The sequence below is a fragment of the Physeter macrocephalus genome, chromosome 2 (genome assembly GCF_002837175.3).
Source record: "Physeter macrocephalus isolate SW-GA chromosome 2, ASM283717v5, whole genome shotgun sequence".
Taxonomy (NCBI): domain Eukaryota; kingdom Metazoa; phylum Chordata; class Mammalia; order Artiodactyla; family Physeteridae; genus Physeter; species Physeter macrocephalus.
Window position 1 is genome coordinate 80,049,212 of NC_041215.1, and position 684 is coordinate 80,049,895.

Below are 684 nucleotides of genomic sequence, written 5' to 3' on the forward strand. Positions count from 1 at the left end.
AGGCTCAGCGGCCATGGCTCACGGGCCCAGCCGCTCCACAGCATGTGGGATCCTCCCAGACCGGGGCGCGAACCCGGTTCCCCTGCATCGGCAGGCGGACGCGCAACCACTGCGCCACCAGGGAAGCCCCCAGGCACATTTTAACATACCAACAGGAAATGCAACAGTCTGCACACCAGGGACACATTAGAATCACCCGAGAAGCTGTCTGCCCAGCGCTTGCGCACAGAGGGTTTGATTTAATTGGCCTGTAATAGGGCCTCAGGTGACTCTAATGTGTAGCCAGGGCTGAGAAACACTGAGCCAGTGGTTCTCAAAAGGTGATCCTGGGACCAGCAGCATCAGTATCACCTGGGGCCTTGTTAGAAATGCAAATTTTGGGGCCCCACCCCAGATCTCCTAATTCAGAACCTCTGGCGATAAGGCTTTTATCAAGTTCTCCAGGTGACTCTGAAAGACGCTAAAGTTTGAAAACCATTGCACTGGGCTAAAGCAGGGCAGAGTCAGAGAAGCAGGCCACCAGTGGGCTGAGGGCCTGGAGGCCTTACATTTATGACTACATTTTTTTTTTTTTTTTTTTTTTTGTGGGTACGCGGGCCTCTCACTGTTGTGGCCTCTCCCGTTGCGGAGCACAGGCTCCGGACGCGCATGCTCAGCGGCCATGGCTCACGGGGCCCAGCCGCT